The sequence below is a fragment of the Drosophila mauritiana genome, unplaced genomic scaffold (genome assembly GCF_004382145.1).
Source record: "Drosophila mauritiana strain mau12 unplaced genomic scaffold, ASM438214v1 Y_29, whole genome shotgun sequence".
In the NCBI taxonomy this organism is placed as follows: domain Eukaryota; kingdom Metazoa; phylum Arthropoda; class Insecta; order Diptera; family Drosophilidae; genus Drosophila; species Drosophila mauritiana.
This window is the reverse complement of record NW_022881575.1, coordinates 200,588-210,494: the sequence shown is the minus strand read 5'-3', so window position 1 is coordinate 210,494 and position 9,907 is coordinate 200,588.

Here is a 9,907-nt window from a genome sequence, read left to right as displayed (position 1 = left end):
GGTCCTGGAAAATTCCGCGACCGGGCGTATGTTTTATTGTTCGTGGTTAGTTTTACACTAAAGCTTATTCTAATGAGTTGGGTTCTCCCAAGCGCAGCGGAGACTCCTCGGAGACTCTGTGGTGAAGAGCGGGAGAACGTAAGAGGGAGCGGAGAGCATAAGAGGGAGCGGAGAGCGGGTGACAGTCGAAACCCCGTAACTTGAACAGTCCTCATAATCATCAACCTCCGCTTCTGCCTCCTTTTGAACCGTCTGTGTCTTTCTCACATTGACCTTTCTCATGAGGTAAGTGGTTGATCCTCTGCTGTTTTGGCCCTGTAAACCTTGCACTGCCACTCGTTGGTCTTTTTGATGCTTGCGCATACCCAACATGTCCCTGAGCCTGACTTGTGTTGTGCTGTTGGGGTTGCGATGCGAATTGGTTTTTTGTTTTAAATGAATTTTGTTGTTGGAAGGGCCAAGAATATTGTTGTTGAGATGGCCAAGAATATTGTTTGTTGAGATGGCCAAGAATTTTGTTGTTGGGATGGCCAAATATTTCCCTGAGTCGGAAATGGAGCTTGTCCAAAATTTCCAGTTCTTCTAGATCGCATGGATACATCAGGATTTGTTAACTGGACTGGATCTTGTCTTTCCTGGTTATCATAAGTATGCACCTGGCGCTTGCCAGAATAAATAAGGGCGAATTGGTAACGCTCATGGTTCGACTCGACCTCTTGCGCTAAAGCGAGAGAAGTTGGTAAATCTTTTGGACCTTTTGCAAAAAGATTGTCGCTCAACGATTTCTTAGCTCCGGTTACACATACACGTAACGCGTCCGCCCTGTACTTTTCATTCAGTGACATCGCCAAGGCACTATCAAATGTCATTATTGTCTTGTTGGTAAGTAGGGTCAGTTTTTTCTCGACTTCATCGTAGATAGCTCTTGTTCGATTAGGTAGATCGGCCTTTTGTCAGAATATGTGAAGTCAAGACGGCTGATCATTGCTTTGAAATGTAACGGAGTATTAAATGAAGCCAATACTGTATTCGCTGGACCTTTTATTTTATTTCGCATAATACCAAGAGCTTGGTAAAATGTTGAACTTCCCTCGTAGTCTTTAAAAACTTTAAAAGCGACATGAGCCGTTTTTTTCCACGACACATATGTTTCACTTTTGCCCTCAAAATCTGGCAGAGATTTAACTATATCTAGAGGCTCGTTACGGCCAACACCTGGTCTAATTTCTGCATCTACATAAGTTTCCACCTCTGGGGTGTTCACTGTTAATATCCCGATTCGCTCATTCATCTCCTGTAATTCAAATGATTGTTTTTGGACTGCGAGCGCACCGGCAACAGCACTCTCTACGATCGCTTTTAACTGAGCTTCAAATTCCATTTCGCTAGTTGTATTTGTTTTTGACCACCAATTATCAGAATACTTCTTTTTTTTTTTCTGCACTGTTTTGCCTACTTGCCTGGTGCGCTGACCCTTTATCTAAGCTTGACACGAGGTTGTCTAATGGGTTATCACTGTCACTCATGTATTTTTATTATCAATACTCTTTGCATAGGTTATGTTATAAAAAGGTATTGGTATTTTTAATTCGTTCAATAAGCGTTATACTTACAATATAATAATAGTGCTTAACAAACAATTTTAAGGTAGAGGGTCTTAGTAATTAATATTATATTTTATGTAGTCAGGAAATTTTTATTTTTTAGGTTAGAGTTGATTAGCCAATGCCGCTGGTTTTGTCTCCGGATCCCGCTTTTGTTATTTATTTATAATTATTCAGTTATCGTAGGTTTTTATATCCGTTTGGGCGCCAATTATTGTTGAATAAATTTTCAATATATTTATTAGTGTAGGTTTATTAATTATAATAGGGCTTGTGCGGTCTGCACTTAATGAGGCGAATTGTAAGTACGTGGCGATGAACGACGCTTCTAATCTCCCAAAATCGACTGACTTAAGTATAGCAAGAGTTCTTATCTCTAAAGCTTAATCTACTAATAACAAGGTACAGTTTCTTATAGGTAAAGCTCGATCTATAAATAGGAAAAACACTTGAGGCTTACGACTATATTTCGTCTGTTTGGTGATTGTGTTAACTTATATAAGACACTCAATGACGAACACAACGAAACACACTTACTCCAATACATTACTAGAATTAATTTCAACATAGATATTTTACAAAACCATATAAATAACATAGCGGAAAGTATTTTGCTTACTAAACTCAATATAATATTTTTATAATACCTAAATTTATATTATCAGAAACAGAAATTGAATCCATAGATCAATTTATATCAAATCAGAACATAACAATATAATCCGAAGAACATTTATGTAGATTGCTAACCTTAAAAACTTATATCGATAAATCATAAAAAACGTTCCATGTTAAAATTCTTATATTTAAGATACAAATTTTCCAATTAGCACACGTGGTCCCTCTGCCACTACACCAAACTAAATAAATATAATCAAAACGACCAAGTTACGTACTTTGACGAAAAGTGTCCGAAAGTTCATACGAATTACATATGCGAAAGTGCTTGAGCACAAACCAACCTAATCGACATCCACTGCATCAAAGGAATACTCCACGGTCAAACGGCAACATGCGACATTAAAGACATCGGGCTGCAATAAATCATCAAGGAAGTGGAAAAACGCCATATCTTCATATTTAACACCGTGGAACCAACGTTAGATCCTCTTGTCAGAAACACTTCTCAATCAGTGGGTCAGTGATACTAACATTTAATAATTGCACGGTCAATATAAACGGCTTAACTTAATGGAATTCAAACCGAAAACAGAACTCTCAATAGAGTAATTCAAGAAGATCAATATTAACAACACGTTTAAAGACATGAACTTATATAAACTCCACCTACGGTCTCTATCCACCCAAGATGACCTAATTGTTATTAAAAATTCAGCCACAACCCACCTTTACACAACGTACATTTTGTTTGCATTTTTGACCATATGTGCAGCCTGTATCCTGACCTGCAAAAGAAGAGCATCATTTTCGCCTCGGCGGAGCTCCCGTTAAATTACACTCCGACCATTCCATCAATGTGGATTTCGCTTCATTCCAGGGGGGAGGAGTTACCGAATCGACCATACAGTATATACGCAATTTCGTAACACCCGCCAAGCCACCTATAATCAGTTCATCGCCCAGCAATCTCAAGTGATCACTACTCTTTGTTGCAATGCCGACTCAGAATTGGACAGGATGTCAATTGCGACAGTTCGGATGAACAACTGGAACTGCCGCAATAGCATTTTCGTGGACACAATTTAGACCACATAAGCATTCTTGTAAACACTTGTAGCATAAGCTCTTATTCGAGAAATAAAGTAAATTCTGTTTAGTTTGGGACACAGAAGAGAAAAGGCCGATTGTCTTAAATAAAAATACCATACGGATTCAGATGAGGAATTTTTTGTGTCCAGCGCATCTATTAACTTTCTGTTAAAAAAAAAAATGAAAAAGGCGACCTTCTCTCGGACCATAGTGCCATTGCCGTTTCGGTCTACGCCTCAGCCATGTTAAGATCCGCGGGTAAAAAGTTAATCTTCAAAACGTCCGACATCAGCAAATACCACCACTGGCTGAACAACTCGACAGTCACTAATCCACCATTGGATACCCCTGAACTTATAGATGCGGCCGTTGTGAACCTCACCTCGCAAATTCAGGAGGCAGCAACTTATGCTGCTCCAAGGTTCTCTAACCAAACGAGGGACAGAAGTGGAGACGTCCACTTTTGGAATCCGCGGGTTAATGAGCTCAAGTCAGAGAAAAGGCGTCTCCGACGGGTTTGGTTCCTCTCCAGGAACCCTAGAGACAAAACAGCTCTCAACAGAGCCACCAAGGAGCTGAAGGAAACTCTGGTCAGGCTAAGGAAGGAGGCCCTCGACAGCTTTGTTGGAAATCTCGCGCCGGGTGATCCCCACCACAACCTGTGGAATGTTACCAAGCGCATCAAGAGGCCACTGAAGAGGATCCCGCCCATCAGAAGACAAGACAACTCATGGTGCAGAACTGAGACCGAAAGAGCCAACGCATTCGCCGAGCACTTGGAGGAAGTCTTCACACCAGCCAATCGATGTTCCCCAAATGAAGCAGCCGAAACAGCCAGGCTCCTGTCAGAACCTCTCTCTGACTCCGAGTCGAAACCCCAGGCCACGGAAGAGGAGATCAGCAATTTAATAGCGGCAATGGGTAACCACAAGGCTCCAGGCGATGATGCCATCAATGCCATTGCTATAAAGCTCCTCCCCCCTATTAGCAAGTCACTAATCACGACCATAATAAATAAGTGCTTGCAATTGGGGCACTTCCCTTCATCATGGAAACGCGCCAAAGTAGTTATGATCCTGAAGCCTGGTAAACATGAAGCCGCCTCCTACCGCCCGATCACCTTACTACCAGTACTCTCCAAGATACTCGAAAGAGTATTTTTGTCCAGAGTATTGCCGGTGATTGAGGAGGCTGGTCTGATCCCTGATCACCAGTTTGGCTTTAGGCGCCGCCACGGGACACCAGAGCAAGGCCACCGAGTAGCGCAATATATCCTGGACGCCTTTGAGAATAAGAAATACTGCCTAGCAGTAATGCTGGACATTAAGCAAGCCTTTGATCGTGTTTGGCACCCCGGTCTCCTCCTAAAGCTCAAAAACGGCCTGCCCCAGCCATATTTCAAGTTCTTGAAATTGTTCCTGGAGGGCAGAAGATTCGCCGTCAGGTGTGGAGAAGCGCGCTCAGACGTCAAAGAAGCCCGTGCAGGAGTTCCCCAAGGAAGCGTTCTCGGTCCGCTCCTCTACAACGCGTATACGGCTGACCTGCCGGTGATACCGAGCCAGTACATTATGGCAGCCACTTACGCCGATGATACTGCGTTCCTAACAACAGCAGATACCCCAGCAGAGGCCTCCCAGACTATGCAGGAGCAACTAGATCTACTGAACACGTGGCACACGAGATGGAATATATCGGTAAACAGCGACAAGTCAACCGCTACCACCTTCGCAACTAGGCGCGGCACTTGCCCACCAGTCAGTTTCAACGGGTTCCCAATCCCAGAGGTAGCCAATCCAAATTATCTTGGCTTTACACTGGACAGGAGACTTACATGGAGACCACACCTGCTAAAGAAGCGGAAACAGGCGGAGAACCGAGTCCGTGAATTCTACTGGCTGATGGGCAGACAATCTAAGCTACCGACTTCCAAAGCGATCATAAGGCCAATCTGGACGTATGGCATTCAACTGTGGGGCACTGCTTCGAAAAGTAACATCAACATTATCCAGACATTCGAAAACAAAACGCTCCGCACAGTCACAAACGCTCACCCTTTCCACGATAATGCCACTATACACGAGGTCCTCAGCTTCCCCTGGGTGAAGGATGAGATTAAGAAAAGCAGCAGGCAGTACATGCAGAGGCTTCAAGACCACCCAAACAACCTGGCACAAGACCTGCTGGACACCAGTCAACGCACCAGGAGGCTGCACCGATCACACCCTTTGGACCTCTCTGGGATTAGACACGCAAATTAAATTAAATTATATACATACATTATTATATACATCATACATACAATATCGACAGTTATTGTATAGTTTCGCAACAATTTATGTAATCAATTAATTCTCTACCGTTAAGTTTAGTCATCAAATTTAATGATTGTCCGCGAAGGACAGTTTTAAATTAATACATCCAAAAAAAAAAAAAAAAAAAAATAAAATAATTCATATAAATACTTACGAAACCACCCAGAAAGGTTTTTTAACTATGCGCAGATGTCTTTTTCGACTTTTTGATATATTTGAAATAAAATTAGTAATCGTTTGACAAAGAATTGGACAAACATTTTAAACACCCGAGTTGCGAGAGTTGAAGCGATAAAGCTAGTTTCAAACTGCCTCTCTCGCTTTGTTCTTGCTTTATCGTTTGAGCTCGCAACTCGCTTGTCATTGCAAGAATAGTAGATAAACACAAATTCTAAATAATAAAACAAAAAAAAAAATTTACAAGACTAACAAAAAAAAGGAACAAATTTCAAAACATTTTTTCAAAAATGTGGGCATGGCAGTTTTGGACGGTTTGTGGTGTGGCAACGTTTAGAAACAAACTAGCGCTGCGTCCATTACTCTGGAATCTGTATGTCTAATCTCAACTCTCTTAATTTTAATAGTTCCTGATATCGAGGCGTTCATAAGGACAGACAGACGAAATGGCCGAATCGAATACTGATCCAGATCAATAATATTTTTTTTATATTTTTACGTTCAGAAAACCTTTTATATACCTGTTATATACATACAATGAATCTGGTATACTCTTTTACTGTACGAGTAACGGGTACAACGAGTAGCATGACAGCGTGGCAACAACTGGCGGAGATTGAAAAGTCGACACTGCAAGATATTCTGCTCTTAAATAATATAAATTATTTAAGGATTGATCGCACCGTCTGGCGATGCTGTTGTCGTCTGGAATCCTCCAGAGGCTTCCTTCGCTGGCTACGCCGGGGAGTCCGGGGAGCAGGAGATTATTATTTACGTTGAGAGGAACTTTCTTCTTTTAACTGCCAGCCTTGTGGCAGAGTAATTAATAAAAATATGTTTTACAACGTTTAGTCGGAGTTGACGAGCTGCCGCTCTTTATTCTGGTAAATGCAAATTCAACCTGAACTTAAAATGATTATTAAATCTAACAAAGACTCCCAACGGCCACGCAAATATGCTGTGTTTGCCGGCTGTGCACGGGCTTCCGGCCCAATGCTGGGTCAGAACTTTGATATTATGTTTCATACACTACTGAGCCAACTGTTCTAGTCCGTTGGCTTGTGTTAACTACTCCCCCTTCAAGATTGCGGCCATCCTCGGCTGGCTTTAATTCGGCGATCATCTCGTTTAATTGGATTGCAGATCTCCGCGCTCCGATGAGCCCTAGACAGGTGATGCCAATACAAATCAATGCGCAACCAATCGCTGATGCGATAAATATAATGCGATGTGAATGATTGGTATCAATTTCTCTCCCGAACTCTTGGATGAACTCCAAGTTACGTTCACTCAGCTGGTGAAGATAGGGGAGACTCAGAATATCTCTGTTGGCGGTGATATTCAATGATGGGGAACTAGCTACCCCTGGAGCTCGTATTTGGGCCTTGTCGTGATTTATAAAGGTGGTGTCATTTATCACGACACGATCGTTGAAGGTAATGAGATGCGTGCCACGTAGATAGACTTCTGTTCCGTTGTCCACCGTGACCCTAGCTGGTCATTGATGATGATGATTCCCTCATCCACGCGGGTAAGCGGGTGTATGTCGCTTGGTTGTGACTCGCAATGCGCTAGAACGCCTGCGTTCAGTTCCCTGGCGCATGAGCTTTCCATTGATAGTTGGCAAAAGGTAGCTCCCGGTGTTGCCTTTCGGCCTCACCACGCCCCAGCAACCTTCCAAAGAGTGATAGACAACATTCTAGCAGACCTTAACGGTATATGTTGCCTAATTTATCTCGATGACATCATAGTCTTTTCGTTAACACTCGAGGAACATGACAATGATCTAAAGCTGGTATTCAACAAAGTAAGTAAAGCAAACCTACAACTTCAACCGTAGAAATCAAAATTTCCTTTCGACATTCGGACTTCCGAAAAAACTAAATTGCGATGAAGGTCCGGAATTCGCAAACAAACGTTTTAAAGACTTTTGTGCTCAGTATAGCATAGAATTGCACATGACTTCATTTCAACAAACTTCGAGGAATTCCCCAGTGGAAAGACTCCATTCGTATCTAACCGAAATATTCAGAATTATACTAAACAAAAGAAAAACAGAAACACTCTCTTGTGACCACGAAGACATCTTCTCTGAAACTTTCACAACTTATAATAACTCGACAACAAAATACACACCCTTCGAGATTTTCCACCGAAGAACGCACATTATAAATAAAAACATCTCTCAAAACAACGAACACGACTACCTGCAAAAACTGAACGGTTTTCGCAACACGATCTACCCAAACATTAAAAAGAACATGAACGATAAAAAGAAGGACCGAATAGCTAAGAGCAATGAGAATAGGAACCAACCAGAAACTATCAATATAGTTAGAACAGTCTTTAGAAAGGAAAATAGAAGAAATAAACTAACGTTAAAACACACTAAAAATATCGTTAAAAAAGACAACGGGTTGACGTTTATATCACACAAGGATAAAAAAATCCACAAATCAAAAATAAAAAAAGAACCAAATAGTAACCACAGTTATATTTTTCCATCTTATACTGAGTAACAGCGCAGTTTATCAAGATTCAGCAGTTGGAGGAACACGACAAGATCGCGTAGATCGACCTGGGAAACGCAAGACTGGTACAATCATACAGGCACTTACTACACAAAATTAATATAAAAGATCTCCTTAAAAATACAGATAAATTCGAAACGACATGAAAAGACCTGAAACAAATAGAATTTTCACAAGAGATAATGGACGGTTTTAAAAGAAAAAGTAGACCAGTTTAAAATCAAAATTAAAGCATTAATACCCTCAAGGAGAGAAAAAAGAGGATCGGTGAACGGTCTTGGCAGCTTAATAAAAGTTGTGACAGGAAATATGGACGCTTAAGACGCCCAACAAATAAATTATAGGTTTACGATGTTAAGGAAAACGAAAATCAAATTACACAAAAAATTATTCAACAAAATATTCTTAACAAGGAAATTACTTTAAGATTTGAAATATTACACAAAATATAAAAAGCAAGAACAAACAATCATCAACAAATTCATTAAAAACTACAATAACAATATATATAAGACACTCAATGACGAACACAACGAAACACACTTACTTACTTACATACTTACATTACTAGAATTAATTTCAACATAGATATTTTACAAAACCATATAAATAACATAGCGGAAAGTATTTTGCTTACTAAACTCAATATAATACCTAAATTTATATTATCAGAAACAGAAATTGAATCCATAGATAAATTAATATCAAATCAGAACATAACAATACAATCCGAAGAACATTTATGTAGATTGCTAACCTTGGAAACTTTTATCGATAAATCATAAAAAACGTTCCATGTTAAAATTCCTATATTTAAGATACAAATTTTCCAATTAGCACACGTGGTCCCTCTGCCACTACACCAAACTAAATTCTTAATCACACCTAATTATATTTTATATAATCAAAACGACCAAGTTACGTACTTTGACGAAAAGTGTCCGAAAGTTCATACGAATTACATATGCGAAAGTGCTCGAGCACAAACCAACCTAATCGACATCCACTGCATCAAAGGAATACTCCACGGTCAAACGGCAACATGCGACATTAAAGACATCGGGCTGCAATAAATCATCAAGGAAGTGGAAAAACGCCATATCTTCATATTTAACACCGTGGAACCAACGTTAGATCCTCTTGTCAGAAACACTTCTCAATCAGTGGGTCAGTGATACTAACTTTTAACAATTGCACGGTCAATACACACGGCTTAACCTAATGGATTCAAGAAGATCAATATTAACAACACGTTTGAACACTTATATAAACTCCACCTACGGTCTCTATCCACCCAAGATGACCTAATTGCTATTAAAAATTCAGCCACAACCCACCTTTACACAACGTACATTTTGTTTGCATTTTTGACCATATGTGCAGCCTGTATCCTGACCTGCCAAAGAAGAGCCACATTTTCGCCTCGGCGGAGCTCCCGTTAAATTACACTCCGACCATTCCATCAATGTGTTGTTGCAATGTCGACTCATAATTGGACAGGATGTCAATTGCGACAGTTTGGATAAACAACTGGAACTGCCGCAACATCATTTTCGCGGATACAATTTAGACA